This window comes from Acinonyx jubatus, chromosome A1, assembly GCF_027475565.1.
Source record: "Acinonyx jubatus isolate Ajub_Pintada_27869175 chromosome A1, VMU_Ajub_asm_v1.0, whole genome shotgun sequence".
In the NCBI taxonomy this organism is placed as follows: Eukaryota; Metazoa; Chordata; class Mammalia; order Carnivora; family Felidae; genus Acinonyx; species Acinonyx jubatus.
This window is the reverse complement of record NC_069380.1, coordinates 230,533,556-230,552,389: the sequence shown is the minus strand read 5'-3', so window position 1 is coordinate 230,552,389 and position 18,834 is coordinate 230,533,556. Positions and strand designations below refer to the sequence as shown.

The 18,834-nt window shown below is 41.3% G+C and overlaps 1 protein-coding gene across 3 annotated transcripts in view; it reads left to right on the top strand.

The window, feature by feature from the left end:
• ADCY2 (adenylate cyclase 2) overlaps nucleotides 1-18,834 on the top strand; it is a 409,723-nt gene that overhangs the window by 74,604 nt on the left and 316,285 nt on the right. The gene's annotated exons all lie outside the window — the stretch shown is intronic.

The window sequence follows — 18,834 nt, the reverse complement described above, 5'->3', positions numbered from 1 at the left end:
GGGCTCTGTGCTGACGGCTCAGAGCCTGGAGCCTGCCTCTGATTCTGTGTCTCCTTCTCTCTCTGCCCCTCCCCTGCTCATGCTTCCTCACGCTGTCTCTCTCTCTCTCTCTCTCTCATAAATAGACATTAAAAAATAATAAAAAAATAAAGGATTAAAAAAACACATTAAAAAATTACTTTGTGAAAACCACAAAATTTTAGCTCTGCAAATCATTTCTCCAGATGCAGTTTCTCTGGGAAAGTGTGTTCTACATTTGACATTATGTCCTGTTCTTAAGTTTATCCCCACTTCTGTCTCCATTTCCTCGAGTATAATGGGTTATAAAAAGCAGTAAGATATGTTTGCAGTAAAGGCTATGTTTCTTGCAGAGAAGGCCCCATGAAAAGAGACAGTGAAGCCAGGAGGCATTGGATATTGAGTTGTTTTTTTCAGAAGACTAGAAAGTGGATATCGAATTGTTTTTCAGAAAACTGAAAAGTGATTTGATATCCTTAAACCCAGCCGAATTTCTCCTATGTCATGCCCTCCTGATATGCTTTAGAGTATTAGCCGCATGATTCTGGAACGTTCAGTTTTAAAGAAATAGGTATTTGAAAGGATGCATTTGTTCAAGCCGCTTTTGCTGAATTGTCAGTGTGGAGGGGGAGTATTCTGCAAATAGAGGCTCTCTTCTGTGGTTCTCCTTCTACGTGCTGTAGTTACACCATAACAGGTGCCAGAAAATCCTCGTCTTCATGGCAAGATTGTCACCTTGCAGGCAGGAAAGTCATTCCCTGCTTTGACCCAGCAGGTCAGCCTTGTGCGAGTGACAGCGTGGGCTGTGTATAAAGGCACAGGTATTTTCTGTTGATGGAGGTTTTAGAAATTTAATCTGCTCTGATCTTCAGTGTATAGGTTTTGTGTTTTTAGATAAAAGCCCTTTGCCTAAAGCGTTGTTTGAGGCCAAGTCGGAACTAAGGGCCTTGTATTGCACAGCCGAACCCAGTCTCTGTGTGCAGCTGACTGGCCTGTATGTAGATGGAACCTGTCATCATTACTGTGCTTCTGATCTTCTCTCATGTCTCTTACTGATCTTACAGCGATTTCAGTGAAACACCGAAATGATTTAGTTACATCCGTCTTGTGCATATAGGTCGGCAAGCAGCGATTTGCTTTCTGTGCATGGACCCTGATGTTAATTTCAGGACGTTCACTTTGCCTTAATCAGCCTTTTACCCTGCAAGGCGCATGGGGGATTAAAAATAGCAGAAGGAATTTCGTGACTGACTGATTGAATGAACGAATGAATGAATGTACAATACTGGCTAGTACAAGCGGTGTGATGTGGCTGTATGGGGTTCCTGTATCTTTTTATATGTTGGCTTTATCGGCATGGCCAGCCCGGGACCTGCCCGTCTCCTCCTGGGAGGGGCTAACCTACTAGTAGTAACCTGTGAACAGTGAACAGCAGTGAACGGTAGTGAACCCGTGAACGCCTCCAGGTGAGAAAGGCTGTCTTGTTGGTGGGCTCAGTGTCTCAACAGTTGGGCTCACGCAGGCCTGCTTGACTGATGAGGAGACAATTAACAAGGATCCTGTTCTCCCAGAGTAGAGAGCTTTAAATCAGCCTATAACTGATATTAGCATGGCTATTGGCCGACACGTACAACTGGAGTGGCATTGAGGAAATGGGAGAATATTTCTGCTCTTCCCTTTGGTGTCTTACACGTGCACCCCTACGTGTGTGTGTTTACGCCTATATGCGTGTGTATATATAATCGTAACGATCACAGAATGTATTTGGACACACTAGGCACTCAAATATTTGTTGAGTGAATGGCGTGTCTTTGTTGCTTAATAAGTGTTTATTGAACTGTTTTAAAGAAATGGAAACATTTGATACGGTTTGATTGTTTCGTCATCTAATATTTTACGGTAAGGTAAGGCTAATCTTCGAAGGCAAACAGAGCCACCTCTGTTTGCACAGCATTATTGAACGTAATGTGCTCTGATAATGTTATTTTACGGGAGGAATCCCCAGCTTGAAATACATGTCCTTTCAAAAGTATATTTATTTTGCACCAATGACACATTAGAATAAACCGAAGGGATAGAAAACTTTGAGTCATGTTGGGGGTTACAGGGAAACACGGGGCTTTCTGTATCACCACAGCTACACACAGGACACTGGGCAACACTCTGCCATCTACTGCAAGAGGGCGTATGGTTTTCCATTTTAACTTGATATTTTAGGGTCTCATTTACGTAAGTAAGATGCTGCTTGATTTTATGATTGTGTGAGCTTACGGAAATGAGTATTTACATTTTACTTTGTAGACTAATGTTTCAAAAATATAGAATTGTCAGGATTTGGATGGTTAAAACTTAGCAGGGGGGCGCTTGGGTGGCTCAGTCAGTTGAGTGTCCGCCTCTGGATTTGGTTCCTAGTTCACACGATCAAGCCCCGTGTCAGCATGGGGCCTACTTGGGATTCGCTGTCTCCCTCTCTCACATTAAATAAACAAACACTTGGGGGAAGAAACCTTAGCAGAAACCACGGTGAAATTTATGATGTGTTTTTGGTAATATCCTTGGAATCTGAAATAGGTCATTATATTGTATGCTTAGTTCATGAATATGTTCCTTGTGTTAATGCTTTTAGGGATCCAAATTCAGCATGAGGACATTCGGAGCAAAGGTACACCCTTCTGCAAGGGGGCATACTTGAAAGGGTGACAAGATTTATAAATAAAGCCTGAGGTCTCGGATATACTGGATTGGCTCGTACTTTCTGGTTTACGGTTTTAGCTACACTTCAGGGAACCTGTTCCATCCATAAGATTCAACTTGTTTATTTCTAAGATGGTACAATTACTATAGGAATCTAGTTTTAAATTAAGTTAAAAGAGTCATGACTTAAGGGAATTTTTATGGTTCCTAACCTGTCCATATGTATATTTCCCCTTCTGATTTAGAAATGGCATAAGGCTTCAACTTTTAAACTGGAGCCTGTGATTGAAGAATGTGTAACTTATTCAGCTGCTCAGAGAATACTCTAGCTTTTCGGTGATTGACAACTGCAACACATTTCAAGAAAGAATGCGTCCCATCTTAGAAAAACCAATTGCATTTTGTTTTAGGTTATTCTTATTTGGAGTACTGAAAACATTTCGTGTCATGGATGTCATGCAAAAATGGAATAGGGCCTTCCACTATTTAAGGTAATGGGGTTTGAATGCTCCTTTACAGTGGGGAAGTTCTGTAATGGCTTCCTACATGACTGCAGTTCTGAGGTATGTGGAGCCCAGGGAGGTGACCCAAGATGGGTGAGGGGGTGTCAGGCAGAAGGTCCCAGAAGGCAGCAGCAAGCAGGTATTTCAGACTTGGCTGCTTCTGCTGGCCCCGCCCGCTACCTCAAGCTCCAACACCAAGGACACGTCTCCTTGTTCCTTCTCTCCCTCTCCCTCCCTCCTGCTTCGTCTTTAACACGGGGAATCCTGAGCAACATGCAAAATACAATTCAGGCGTCCTTCACTCTGGTAAGCCCCACTGATCTGAAGTGTTCTTACTCTTAGCTAATAATAACAGTTGCCATTTATATATAACCGGACAGCTTACAAGTAGTCTTACACAGAACTTATTGATCATTACAACGTTAGTAGGGCAGATTTTATCTTTCATAAGTGTGGAAACCCAGGTTTTAAAAAGTTGAATGATATTCCTGTAAGGCCTCCTTAGCCACTCTTCACCCATCTGTTCGTGTGTGAAATACTCTTCCACTTGACAAGATGTAATTTGAACTCAGTTAAGATTTCCTCAACTTTTAGTCCACGTATATGCTACTGAACTGAAAACATGATGGTTAATAATGCTTTCGGGAGTCTTCCAAGTGACCAGGTAAAAAATAAATATACCGCTTTCAAGGTTTATGTGTGATCTAATAACACCCCCACTTAGAAAATGTAGTAGAGAGAAATAATCCAGTGTGCAAGATCTACAACACTACGGAGTTTTCTTTTTTTTTTTTGTTTTTGTTTTTAATGTTTATTTATTTTTGAAAGAGAGAGAGAGACACAGACAGCACCAGCGAGGAAGGGGCGGGGAGAGAGAGGGAGACAGAGAATCAGAAGCAGGCTCCAGGCTCCGAGCTGTCGGCTCCTGGATTGCGAGATCATGAGCTGAGCCAAAGTCGGACACTCAGCCCGCTGAGCCACCCAGGCGACCCTACAAAGTTTTCAGAGGAATAAACTCGCTGACAACCTTTGTTGTGCTGGACCTTTGCCAAGAAAATCATGCAGTTGTTTCTGGATCGACCCCCAGAAGGCGCGTGCCTCAAGTGCTGTGAATAAGTGGAGAGCTGCTTCAGGGAACTGTTCCAAGCCTTCCCTCTTCTCCGTCCTGATGGTCACTCCGAGCTGATAAACATCTCCTATCCCACCGGCATGTTCTCAGCAATCGGGAGAGCTTCCTCACCATTTCCACCTCTCTACACCCCTGTCCTGGGCCTTCCTGCCCATCATGGCCTTTAATCTGACAGCAGGTCTGTTGTCTTGGGCCTGCCCTTCCTCCTGGCCAGCTTCCAGGTCTCCCTGCTATCCAAGGGTGTGAATTTCTTCCTTCTCAGCTACCTCCTGACATCTCTCTCCCTACTGAATCTCCATCAGCACGCCAATGCGCTATTTCTTACATCTTACAAAGCAACATTCTTGACCGTATTTTCCATGGGCAACCACCGTGTTCCTCTCTTTCCATTTCTAACAACACTCCTTGAAAGCATTCATTGCCTTTGCTCTCTGATCACAGCTTTCCCTGGACCCCACACTCCTCCAGAGTGGATGAGACTAGGGAACAAGTAAGAGTAGCCAAAGGGGAGCAGAGGTCCCAGGATCAGCCCATTTGGAGGAAACTGTTCTTGTCAAGGTCACCTGGCCAAGGTCACTATAATGTGCATGTTGCTAAATCCAACTGTTAGTTGTCAGCCTGCTTTTTACCAGTTCTACACACTGGACCCCTTTCTCCCTCTGAATCTTAGTACATGTGGCTACACACACATTCAAAAAGAATTTTTTTTTTTAAGTAGACTCCATGCCTACTATGGAGAACCAATGTGGGGCTTGAGCTCAAGACCCTGAGATAAGACCTGACCTGAGATCAAGAGTCACACACTTAATAGACAGCCACCCAGGCGCCCCTCCAAAGTTTTATAAGTCTAAAAAGCAAGCACAGAGACATGATAAACAATTGTGAAAATGGACTGTTGGTTGAGGAAATCCTGGAAACGTACCCGAGAAGCAAAAGACTTACGTTCTTGAAATATAGAGAGCTTTTTCACATCAATAAAAAGAGATCAAAAACCCCAAAGAGGAGCCGCCAGAGACAGGAATGTAAAATGCACAGCACCAACACAAGTGAAAGAACTAAGCTCCGTCTCACCAATAATAAATACATTCAAACTAGCGTGTCAACGGTATGACACTTGCCAAACGGAAAGATCAGCAAACACAAAACAGGTCTCCTTCTGTGCTGCTGCTGGAGTGGAGGCCACGGCTCATCCTTGGAAGGGATTTTGCTCTAAGTCTTACCATGTGCATCTCCTTCAACACATCACCTCCACATCTGGTGAACTATCTGCAAATAAGCAAAAGATGGCACTTGAGCTTCATAGAGGCACAAGGACATTGTAGGTTCCAAAATATCTACTGGTACCGGGACCTGGGTGCCTCAATCGGTGAAGCGTCCGACTTCGGTTCAGGTCATGGTCTCGTGGTTTGTGAGTTCGAGTCCTGCATCAGGCTATGTGCTGACAGCTCAGAGCCTGGAGCCTGCTTTGGATTCTGTGTGTCTCTCTCTCTCTCTCTGCCCCTCCTCTGCTTGCACTCTCTCTGTCTCTCTCAAAAATAAATCAACATTAAAAAAAATTTTTTTAATCTACTGGTACCTAAGTAAAAGTTATGAAATGAAGGTTTATTAATGTCCTAATTGTGATAGGTCATCACAAAATTAAAGTAGAATCCCAATTCTGTTCTTAATTTATCTTAAAAAAAAGATAGAAGGATAAATATCTAGCTAATAAATAAAAGGAATGACCAATGGGTATAGAGATACGTACATTGACTTACCCTCATTTGAATCTTCTGTGTTTATTTTAATGAGCATCTATTACTATGAATAAAAATGATACATTTTTAAAAAATATAGCGTTTTGGGGGCACCTGGGTGGCTCAGTCGGTTGAGCGTCCGACTTCGGCTCAGGTCAGGATCTCACGGTCCGTGAGTTCGAGCCCCGCATCCGGCTCTGTGCTGACAGCTCCAAACCTGGAGCCTGCTTCGCATTCTGTGTCTCCCTCCCTCTCTGCTCCTCCCCCACTCACAGTCTGTCTCTGTCTCTCAAAAATGAATAAAGGTCAAAAAAAATTTTTTTTTAAATATAGCATTTTTATTTATGAAAGGAATCATCTAATCTGTGGTGAAAATAACTGATTTTTTTTCATGAAGAACACACGTTGTCTCTGGGAGCAGCTGGACATCAGAGTCTGCACCCCCAGCTGTGTCCATTCATAATGGGGCTTTTATACATTTTAAAGATTTTTAAATTTAAAAAACTCTAAAGAAATATTGTAAAAGCCTAAGTATATATGTGCGCACACACACACACACACGTACACATACACGGGTATACACACCTCTGTGTGATCCCTGGGTCCCCAGTGCCAACCTGGAGAGGGACATTTGGATGGTGGATACCCAGGATTCTCCCAGGAGGGCAAACTTAAAACATCCTAAATGTGCTGCATTCTTGAATTGCCTTTGTTCTTTCTCTCCAAGTGAGCGTAGGGTCATGTTCACTCTTCGAGACCAAGCTGTACAAACCTGAGCTGTTGCCTGGTGACTTAAGACGGGCGGCTGACAGATACAGAGGTGGCCGGGTAGACCGGGAGCATTCGATTGCCCTTCTGTTATCCTTGATTTCGGGGCTTTCTGATTGATCTTTGAAGACAGGCTTGACATTTCATTTAATCGGTGGTGGGGGGGGGGTGAATACTTTGAAAAATGGAGTGGTAAAATTTGTCATTCTTAGTGGGAAGGGATATTACTTCCAAGAGAAGGAAAGAGAGAAGGAAATCTGATACGCGATTGGAGGTTCGTTATTACTTTGAGAGTAAGTAGGCGTTCTCATAGACTAGAATACACGTAATTGATAGGAGCTTTCTTCCCCTTACAACAGGTAGGAGTTGTGTGATACGAACAGCTTCTGTGAGAGCTGTCCTTGTATTCTGTTAATGCCACCGTTCACGTCTTTCAGAAGTTCTTTTCTCTGTTATTAGATGGAATTATTTTCAAATGGGAATATGTAACTGTTCACAGTTTACAGCAAGCGGACTTTGGTCTGTCCCCCCCAACACCAGTAGGGTGAATGGGAAGCTGCAAATAGAGATACGCATATGTATACATTTAAAGCATCGTTTTGGGGGTGGGATTGCATGACAAATGGCCAAGTGTCTTAAATCTCTGTGGTCTAAGTTACCTCAAGTAACCATTCCAAAGGCAGACCTGAACAGGTCTGTCGGGGAAGTGCCTTCATATAGATTGGCAGAGGGCAGCTGAGGGTTTCCCTCAGTTTATCAACAAATTACATCTCTTTAATAAGTAGAACTCTATAATGTTCAAGATGTATTGTCACATATCCGTGTTCGCTGTGGAAATAATCCAATCCGAAAAGGTATTTTGTGTTTTGTTACCTACTCTCTTCCATTTATCCTTGTTTTTGTAGGAAGACCTAGAAACTAATAAAAACAGGAATTACATAAAACTGATGTGTGGTGAATCTCATAAGTGAGCAGATTAGCTCAGTGTTATTTGTACTTTATCGGTTTGGTTCTTCTTCTTTTTGTGCATCGTATGCAGAAAAATGTTTCAGTAATGTTGGCATATAGTTTAAAAAATAGCCCATTGATATCTAGGACTAAAATACATATTGAAATCACTGCTTTATATACCCTTATACCCTTAACGGTGTTGTTGACATCCTAACTTTTAAAATTAACTGTCTGTATTAATCATTTTTATCTTTCTGTAATGATTACTGATTGCCATTTGGGATCATTTAGAACGTGCTTTATATAAGCACAGAAATCATTGAACCAGTTACTTTGTTTTCTCCATCGATCCATTCAGCCCATCCGTGGAGAGCGGTTCCTATGCTTGCACTTGGTGGCCCTCTGCTTCTCTAGTGCTCCGGAGGTGATGCTGCTGCCAGTGGGGCTCCAGGGGTCAAGGTCGGTGGGTCAAGTGTGCAGGAAGTTGAGTGGGGTGGCTCCTGAGATTGACACCCATGAGAGAAGGGAAGGAAGCAGGTTGGACTGTGGGAGGTGGACTGTACTGAGGCCGCGGCTCGTCCTGCACGGATCTCGGAGGTCGGAGTGGAGGGTGGGGTGGTCCATTGGAGTCACCTACCTAAGCTGGGCGGTAGAACTGGCCTGATACCAGTGCCAGCCGGCCGCTGAGCTGCTCAGCTGCACCTGGGCGGCCCTGGGCAGGCGGCTCTGAAGGGGATCCACGAAGCCACAGCCCTGAGGGGATCTGGGTTCGTAGTGCGGCAGCCAGGGCAGTTGGGGTTCTGCTCTGGACTGGCAAGTTGCGTTTTTTTCTGTGATCCTGCCGACTTGCTCAGGACGGAGGCCAGAGGTCCTCAAGTCTGTACCCTTGTCCCTTTCTTTTCTGTGACTACCTAAGCTCAGATCCTCTTTATTTCTCCAGTTGAAATGCTACCCTGGCTTCCGCCTGTCTTCCGCTCGGCCCCTGCAGCCCAGTTTGCCGGGGCGGGGTGTTCTTTCTAGAGCCACTTGGAATAGTATCACCTGCCTACTGGGAGCCCCTGATGCAGTCTAGACTTCTGGCCTAAGCATATGAATCCACAGGTGCTCTCTGTCCCAACCTCACGCTTTCCACCCCTCTGGCCACCCCTCTGTGTTGGGGCTCTTCTTGTAATGTTTTTCCTGCTGTTCAAGACTGAGACAGGTGCCTCTCACACAGCCTTGGATGTCACCGTCACTAACCCATCCTGGTGAGCAAGTCCTGGATCCCGTGTCCAAGGACTCCTCCAGGCCTGGCCGATGGTGTGCGCTCAGAAGGCAAAGAAAGGTGCAGCGGACAATCTCGATTTCATTTTAGGAATTATCTGAGCGCAGAGATGCTATGAGGCTCCGTTGCAAAGTCACAATAAGCACGTGGGAAGCACTTTTATATGTTTCCAGCGAAGTCTGAATTACCTGGAAAGCTACTGACGCGTCAAGGAGCAGAACTCGACACAGTGTTACAAACAACACGAAGAAAGAAACAGACTTCATTTTGATTAGTTGTATTGGTAGCTTTGACTACATTTTAGGCAGTGAGAGAAGATAATGGATGGATGTGTTGACTCCGTCCTTCCAAACCATGCTTTTCAGGGAGAACGCTGGGCCCAGGGCCATACTGTTGATGTGCACGAGCCGAGCGTTCCTCCAAACCTACGGTGCCATTAATCACTCCTGCGCTGCCTGAGGCTCACGTGCATGCCGTTCGGGGAAATGTCTAGCTGTTTCTCTACTGTCACTTTTTACTGTTTCTTTTTTTTTTTCCCTCTTTTTACTGTTTCTCACTCAAACCTTCCTACCCCTCAAATATATAAACCTTCCTACCCCCAAACAAAACTCAGGCAAACCTGTGTTTTATTTTTTGGGTAGACATTTTTAGTCTGGTCTCATCTGTGAGCTGTATTTAGGTGCATACACATATGTGTGGGTCCCAGTTGCCCTGGCATTACACCTGTATAATGTTAAACAAATGTGCTCTGATTAAAAGGAGTTACGTTGACTTTGTGGGAACGTCTGCCTCTTGTTCATCATGTGCTAGGAAGCTCACATTCTCTTATTTGGAAAAAACTAGTGTATTTCCATGAACTCTTAAGGTAGGATAAGTTAAGTGTTTTTGGAAATTAATACTATCACAGCCCTTAGTACCTTAAATTCTGTTTTGTCCCTAGGAATTTAGCTAAATACATTGACAAAGGAGGATGGTTACTTTTAAGTGAAAGAGCTTAAACTGGATATATTTATGATTAAAAAAAAAAACAACAGAAAACTCCTAAGAAGGGTAATGTCTGTGGGTAATAAAAAGGTTCTTATGTAGTAGTTTGTTTTGAGTACAATTAGTCCCATTTTAAGTAAACCCAGAAAAGTCCTACTGTACCTTTTCAATATTTCTGGAATCTGAAGATTTTGACATTCTTATTTAAAAATAGCTCACGAAATAGTTATTACTTCTTCATCTTAGGGATACACTCAGAGGCTGTTTCAGTGAATTATTTTAACCAGTCACTAGAGAGTTTTCATTCACCTCAGAAAAAAAAAAAAGCAAAATTGCATAAGAGATGACTGAGCTTATCAGAACAGTTTTCTCTCCAACTCCCAAAAGGTGCGTTCGCTCTCTGTTGGGGTAACCCGTGGGGAATGCTGGGGGTACTGCCAAGACCGTGAAGGACGCTTGTCGCTCAAAGACAGAATCCAAGCTTAAAGCACAGATGGGATGTTTGAAATCCTAAAATGATGGAACTATCCAGTCTGTCTCACTAGACTCTTTTTTTTAAGTTAATTAATTATTTATTTATTTTTGAGAGTGTGCAGGCAGGGAAGGGGCCCCTGTCTCACTAGACTTTTATGACTTTTCATTAAATGTATGATTTTGAGTGCAAACAAAATGCAAAGGAACATGCTTTAAAAAAGAAGAAATAGGGGCACCTGGGCGGGTCAGTTGGTTGTAAGTGTTGGACTATTAATTTCAACTCAGGTCATGATGTCAGGGTCATGGGATTGAGTCCCACATCAGAGTCCACACTGAGTGGAGTCCGCTTAATATTCTCTCTCTCTCTCTCTCTCTCTCTTTTTCTTTCTCTCTCTCTGTCTCTTTCTTTCTCCTTCTGTCCCTCTCCCCTGCTCTCTCTCTCAAGTAAATAAAAAATAAAAATAAATTTAAAAAATTAAATCACTAAACTATAGATGATGATTTAACTTAAAAATAACTTTTTCAGGGGCACCTGGGTGGCTCAATCAGTTAAGCTTCAGATTTCGGCTCAGGTCATGATCTCGTGGTTCATGAGTTCAAGCCCTGCCTACAGCCCACTTCGGATCATCTGTTCCCCCTCTCTCTCTCCGCCCCTCCCTCGCTCGCTCTCTCTCAAAAATAATAAACATTAAATAAAGTTACTTTTTCAGTGCATTCATACACTGATGCACTGAAAAATTGATTGGTCGATTGATCAGTGGGGTAGGCGGATGAGGTAGGTGGGTAAGTAGACAGATGATGGATATGCAGGCACATTGATGATAGGTGATAGATGATGGCTGGTTTAGTGGGTTGCTCTTATAACCCTGAAGGCAGCACACAACTATAATCCCCATCCCAAATCATCAAGACACATACAGGATTGAGGAGTGGTCCTGGACACCATATAATCACACCCTTTTTGCCCAATTGGTTTTCTTTCCGTATTTGTATTTCAGCAGTATAGTTTGACTTGAACTGATGAGATAGCCTGTTTAAAATGGTGAGTACTGTATGATTACTCCTGCTGATGATTCATTTAATTTCCTCGGTTTCAAAACTCCCGTCAGAGGTGATGAGGGAGGAGATAGAAAAACTATTTTCACTACTTGTCCTCTTTGTAGCCCCTTTAATACCGCCTTTCACTGCTTAGCAATATGCAAATATTAGGAAATTCAAAGCAGTAGTCTGTGCCCATCTATACTGAAAAATCTTAAAATCTAAGTGAAATCGATGGAGTTTTAATAAAACATCTATTTCCTCAATGGAATTAAGGAATCGTCAGATCATCGTTCGAGAAATCTGGAAAAACAGAACATATTTTTAAGAAGGTGCTAATGTCACGGCCGTAGTGTCTAGGATTGGATGGTTTCTGTAATGTTTAACATATTGCAAACTAGGAAAAGAAGAGCTTTCCGATTCATTTTTATGATTTTGGCACCGTCCTCGCATCCTAACCTTAAAGATCACACAAAAATAGTACTACCGACAAATCTCACGGCTGTAGATACAAAATCTTAGGAAAAATACTGGCAAATTGCGTCCAATAGTATGTTAAAATTATCATAATAATAGTGGCTAACACCATTACCTAGATGGTACTGTGTGCCAGGTACTATTTTAAGTTCTTGTGTTATCTTATTAACTAGAATCTAAGCTGATAATGTCTTTTTCTATTTTGCTAATTGGCGTAATCACAGAACCTAGAACCGTGCCTGGCATAAAACAGGAACCCATTCAATTTGTTGAGTAAATGAATTAATAATTTTCACAACGACAATATGCAGTTGATACTATCAATAGTCCCTTTTTATATACAAGGGTATAAGGGGCCCATAGAGATGAAGGAATTTGCCAAGGTCACACATTCCATGCACAACTATTTAGTTGTTTCTTTTCTTTTCTTTTTTCTTTTCTTTTTTCTTTTCTTTTCTTTTCTTTTCTTTTCTTTTCTTTTCTTTTCTTTTCTTTTCTTTTCTTTTCTTTTGTCTTGTCTTTTCTTTTCTTTGAATCTAAGGAAGGTTTGACATTAGAAAACCTAATAATATTGTTTAATATTTTAACCCATCAACAAAAGTTTTGATATTTGTTTAAAAACAATTCAATTCCAATTCTTAGGGGGAGGAACTCTAAGTAAAATGAAAATCAAAAGGAAATTTCCTTAATATTTTATAATAATAACTGAAGCTCTGCCTCCAGATTCTTATGGGTATAACATTCAGGAATTCCCATTAAGATGAACAACAAAGAAGGATTTATGTTGTCAGTTGTGTGGGAAAACATTGTACTTAACCAAGCTTTCACTGAATATGGGAAAAAAATTCAAGTATACATATAGGAAAGGATAAAGAAAAGTGATCATTATTTGTGTTTTTTTTTAACTTTTTTCATGTTTATTTATTTTTGAGAGAGAGAGACAGAGACAGAGCATGAGTGGGGGAGGGGCAGAGAGAGAGGGAGACACAGAACGTGAAGCAGGCTCCAGGCTCTGAGCTGTCAGCACAGAGCCCGACACGGGGCTTGAGCCCACGAACCGTGAGATCATGACCTGAGCCGAAGTCAGATCTTAACCAACGGAGCCGCCCAGGCGCCCCTATTTGTGGTTTTTATACATTGACCTCGATATATAATAGGTGAGTGACTGAGGACAGTTTACTCAAATTCTCTGTGCTTTAACATTTAATCTCTCAGTTAAGACTATTAGTAGCACATATTTCACAAATGTGTTGTTAAAGCAAATTGGATAGTGCATGGAAGGTGCCTCTTTTACAGTGACTGGCAAAGAGTAAGCACTCAGTACATGTTACTCAGTTTTATTATTACTTCCTGAGAAACCAAAGAGACACAGTTGAAACCCATTAGCATTAATGGAGAGACTCCATTAGAGGTACAAGTTCATGTGTAAAGCTTGAGTGCTTTCCAATATGCAAGCAAAAAAGTTACCGAATATAATGAGACAACACTATTTACATTAACACTAGTATATCTAGGAATATATTATATTAACACATTAGCAATAATATGCCTAGGGACAAACATAAGGAGAAATCTCTTGGAAGAAGACTATAAAACTTTAAGGAGTATCATAAGAGAAGATATTAATTCATCAAGAGGTAGCATATTCTCAAATATGAAGATTCAGTGTTCTAAAAGAAAAAAAATGTCAAGTATCCCTAATCCTTACTCTCACCCCAAATGCGCAAATAAGTGTGTAGAAATTAATGGTGTGTCACTGATTTTAATAGGGCCTTTGGGGCACCTGGGTGGCTCAGCTGGTTAAGCGGCCAGCTCTTGATTTCGACTCAGGTCATGATCTTGCGGTTTGTGAGTTTAAGCCGTGTTTTGGGCTCTGGGCTGACAGTGGGGAGCCTGCTTGGGATTCTCTCTCTCTGCCCCTCCCCTGCTTATGCTCGCTCGCTCTCTCTCTCTCTCAAAATAGGTAAATAAACTTAACAAATAATTAATATGGTCTTCCATATACAAACAGGAATAACCAGAGAAGTTATATAAAAAGGACCTGGAGATGGTTACTTGAATTTTTGTGAGCTGGAATATGTGAAAGTTGTAATAATAATTAAAAGATTAGGCCTCTGGAATAAAAATAGACAGATGGATATAACAGAAATAGTCACAAGTATATATGTGTCATTTCACATCAGTGGGAAATGAATTGAGCCTTCAGAAAAAGTGTTAGCTAATCATTTGGGGATGAAAACAGGAAATTACAATTTCTGGTGTCAGTGTTCTCATTTAGAACACTGGCCACATGATCTAAATTTCTCCACATGTCCCTCCCATAATATTCTCATCAATAAGGAGAGCAAATGAAACCATTCATAACGTATCCCAAAAGTGTAAATTTCTCCTACAAACAGAAATTCACAACTACCTATGTAATTTGTTCGGTGGGAATTTCATATATCAACTACCAGCAGAGACAGGTATGGGAGCCAGGAGGAAAGCAGGAGAGGTTGGTGGCAGCCCAGAGATGGGGGTGGGGGAAATACATACAATCATCCTCAGAGAGAGGAACACTCTCTCGTGCCTGGTTTGAACCTTGAGGGATCAAAACACTGACTTGCAGAGAATTTAAAGAGACAATTTGAAAGTTCATAGGAGCAGGGGTAGCATTTATGGAGAGAAGGATGGGGTATTCCTTGGATGCAAAGTGATGGAGGTGAAAAAATGAAAGTAGAAATTAAAGTCCTACAGAACCAGGGAATGAGAAATCAGAACCCTTTTACTCTGGTAGTGAGAACACTTAAGATCTATTCACTCAGCAGCTTCCATGTATATAATACGATGTAGTATTGACTGTAGTCACCATGCTGTACAGGAGATCCCCAGATCTTATTCATCTTAAAAGTCTCTACCCTTTGACCACCATTTCCCTATCCTCCCCACCAATCCCCTGCCTCTGGTAACCGCCATTCCAGTCTCTGTTTCGATGGGTTTGGCTTTTTTTAGCTTCTCTGGAAAAGTGAGATCATACTGTATCTGTCTTATATGTCATGTATGTCTTACGTTAGGACTTATTTCTTTAGCATATTGCCCTCATGTTGTTGCAAATGGCAGGATTTACTTGTTTCCATTATGCACACACACACACACACACACACGCCACACACACACACACACACACACACACACACTGTTGATAAACACTTAGGTTGTTTCCATATCTTGGCTATTGCGAATAATGTTACAATGAACATGGGAGTGCAGATATCGCTTCAAAATCCTTTTTTCATTTCTTTTGGATATGTACCCAGAAGGGGGCTTGCTATATCATGTAGTACTTCTATTTTTAGTTTTTTTGATGAATCTTCATTCTGTTTTCCATAGTGGCTGCACCAATTAACATTCCCACCAACAGTACACAAGAGCTGGAAGTATTAGCTGATGGTATGGTGATAACCATTTTGTAATATAGAAGTATATCAAATTACCATACTGTACACCGTAAACTTACACAGTGTTATATGGCAATTGTATCTCCATAGAGCTATAAGAAATAAAATACTTTATGAGTTAAAAAAAATAAGAACCCACTCATTTCCCTCCCAAGGAGCCATTGATCAAAGAAAGTGTATTATATCAAAAGAAAAAGGTACCCTTCATTCCTGCCTACATACGTGTGGAGTATTGTTTGCCCAGGGATTTAAAAAAACACTTCTAATGAGCAACATCTATACAAAGCTTCTCAAAGAAGTCAGGAAATGAGAATGGAGAACCCCCCCCTCCCCAAAACAAACCATAAAACCAAAAAAGGAAAAATGTAACTCATCACTTCAAGCTAATTCATATTCTCAAAACACAGATAATTAAAAAAATTTCAAATTAGAAATTCAGAAACTCAGAACAAAAATGGATAATAACAGCAGAGAGATACAAAACAAGAATTGGCTTATCCCAGAAAAAAAGAATTTGAAGAAAAGGACAAAGGTTTAGAGGGCATAATAGATTTAATACAGATATAAAGGAATTGAGAATGGTCATTCTCCAAGAGAACCAAGATGAAATGAAGAAGTAAAAAGGATTAGAGAGGCCAGACATAAAATATAGGCAGAGAAGTTTTAACATGCATATAACTACAATCCCTGAAGACATAAGCAATGTGATGACATAGACCTGATATTTAAAAAGTAAAGAATCTGGGGGAAATTAATGAAGACATCAGAGGGCCCACCATGTGCCTGAGAAAATTGACCTAAATTGGTCAATGCCACTATGTTTCTGAGACGTCTCCTAGATTTTAAAGATCAAAACACACCCTCAGGGTTTCTGTACAAACATATCCATCACTTATAAAAAAGAAAATTGGATTGACACCAGAATTCACTATGTTGACATACCAAGCAAGACTGCAATGGAGCAGTAATTTATGAAATTCAAGGATATATTTTTATATGAGCTTGTAGTTTTATACCCAGCCAAACTGTCATTCAAGAACCAAAAACCTAAATAATCCTGTACTCATGAATCCTTCCTGAGGAACTGTCTAGAGTAGTACCCCTCTGTGTGTTGTTTCATGGCGAGGTAAGGAGCCATTCCAGAAAGCAAATCAACGCACCACTTGCTTGTGTGAAGAAATCATATTTACAAAACAACAGAAAAAGTTTGGCTGAGCTAAACAAGGTCCTTAGTGAAATAACTTAACTCTGGCACACTTTCTTATTTTATATTGCACTAGTTGCCACTTCCTAGACTATAATTTTCATGGCACTCTGTTAAAGGACAAGATTTATTTAGGAGAAGGTGACTGGGGCACATAGGCAACAGGACTGATGATATGTACTGAGGATGTTGAATTTTGCATAGTAGCCATGACCTCTGGAAGCACAGGTGAACACACACAGTGTTTGCTAGGACATCTGCATTCTGTAAAACAACAATAATAAGACAACTTCATCTGTTTCCAAACTTTATGGATAGTCTGTAGAACTAAGAGTAACCTGAAAGGGAAGACAAATAGGGAACAGCAGTCTACGTAAATGTTGTCTTTTCTGAACAGATAGATACAATACATCTTAAAAGTGGGTTGGATATTGAGCCGATGAAACTCTCACACACTCCTTTCGGTGGTGTAACTTGTTTCTACTGCTTGGGAAACAGCAAGTGAGGGTCTCGTACAGTTCAACACACATGCATAACTCACTACTCAGCAGTTAGTTCCACTCAGTTTATTTTAGAAAATATATAAATGTATTCATCAGGAGATATGCAGAAGAATGATTTTAACAGCCCTTGGTGGTAATAGCCTAAAACTGGAAGGAAACAACCCTCATGTCCACTAGGAGGAAGAGGATTAGCCAATTACGGTATATTTACACAGTGATCTATCTGCTAGACAACAAGGAGAATTCGGGAACCACAGTGATTACACTCGACAGTATGGATGAATCCTACCAATGTGGTGTTGGTCAGGAAGAGCCAAATATAAAAGGATATATGCAGTAGGAGTCCATTCATATACAGATTAAAAAGAGCGTGAATTAAACTATGGCATTTGGAGTCAAGGTCATGGTTAGTTTTGTGGATGCAGTTGCTGGGCGGGGGAGGGGAGACACAAACACAGGTTTCTTGGATGCCTGTGATTCGGTTTCTTGTTCTGGGTTCTGATTATATAACATTGTCTGCTTTGTGAAATCCATTATGCTGTGCAATTAGGAATTTTGCACTCCTGTGTGGATGTCACTCTTTAATGAAAGGTTCACCAATTGGGAAGAAAGAGAAAAAAGGGAAAATAAAATGAATCCTTGATTGTTCCTTAGGTTAATAAAAGAGAGTCAAGGGACATAATTTAAAGGTGACAAAGCAAATAACACCTAACCCAGTAATGAAAAGAAGGACTAGGGCTGTGTGTGTGTGTGTGTGTGTGTGCGTGTGTGTGTGTGTGTGTGTGTGTGTGTGTGTAGCAGCTAGCACTTAAACAAAAATACAAACCTTTGTAAGCACAAAGAAATATAATGAAAAAGCAAAGAAAAATGTCCATATAAATAGAGAACTCCAGTAAATGTAATATACACAGTAAGATTAACATAAACTGTTTGACCACATTGTAACCTAGCAGTCATGTCATTGAATACAAATGGGCTTAACCCACTTACATTTTTGAAAAACATTGGCTCACAGAATAAAACACAACTCCGTGCTTTTTACAAGAGACACACTTCCAACAGTTCAGAAGGCTGAAGGCTGAGAGCTCTGTTGCTCTCTCCTGCTGTGTCCCTGTGATGTGCCTGTCACTGTGGGGTATTGTCCTTGTTATGCACTTGCTCCATGAAGAGGTTCAAAGCTTATCCTTATATTTCCTGCCCCAGTGCTAGAATCGGCCATTTCTCCAAACGGCAGCAATTTGAACACCTAAATATATAAAAGTAGTATTGGATTACAATTTGCAATATAAAGTAAACACTCATAAATCCACACTCCTTTAAATAAGTGATTTAATGCATAAAGAAATGGGGAAGGGTAGTCACCTCTTCTGTGCAGGTGAATTTCACACCATTTATGTAAATATTCTGCTTTCAAGGAAGAAGAGCCTACTCCTCACCCTTCAGGTGTTAGCGGCCCAGAGTAGTTTCTTGCCAGAGGGCAGTGTGGGGAGGTTGGGGAGGAGAGTGGTTTTTGGTGGAGAAGCCTGAGAGACATGACCTTGACCACGTGATCAAGGTCAACATCAACCAATAAGCCATGTGGATGGCACCTGCCTGTGATATGATGTGATGGGAATGACAGTCCACCTCTGTGGTCTCCTTCCCAACACACATA